Source organism: Corylus avellana, chromosome ca5 (genome assembly GCF_901000735.1).
Source record: "Corylus avellana chromosome ca5, CavTom2PMs-1.0".
NCBI classification, from domain to species: domain Eukaryota; kingdom Viridiplantae; phylum Streptophyta; class Magnoliopsida; order Fagales; family Betulaceae; genus Corylus; species Corylus avellana.
Genome location: NC_081545.1, coordinates 28220964 through 28221363, shown reverse-complemented (window position 1 = coordinate 28221363; position 400 = coordinate 28220964). Strand labels below are relative to the sequence as shown.

Sequence of the window (400 nt, the reverse complement as noted above, 5' to 3'; positions counted from 1 at the left end):
CATATCCCAACGAATTCAATAATAATTTCAAAAATTAAAAAAAAAAAAAATTGAAAGAATGAGTAGAGAAAAAAAAAAAAAAAATCATTTCTCATCACAACGATTAATGATAGCAAATTAATTATTAAAAAGAATCGCAATTCCACTTAATTCTAAGCTTCTTATCGGTCTTTAAAAAGTAATTCAATCGACTCAGAAAATTCTTTTCAAAGAGAAGACTTCCCAACCATAGAAACCAAGACCTCCTCCCCACCAGTTCAATATTCAATCGACTCTTGATGGTTGCGTCATGTGTGCACGTTTCACGCTGGGGAAAAAAAAAAAAAAAAAAAAACATAGGGTGTAATATTTATATATTTATATAATGGTAAATACATTGAATTCTACCCGACAAAATGTT

At 28.8% G+C, this 400-nt stretch overlaps 1 protein-coding gene across 1 annotated transcript in view; it reads right to left on the bottom strand.

The window, feature by feature from the left end:
* LOC132182078 (cysteine-rich receptor-like protein kinase 2) overlaps positions 1–400 on the bottom strand; it is a 6868-nt gene that overhangs the window by 5351 nt on the left and 1117 nt on the right. The window lies entirely within an intron of this gene.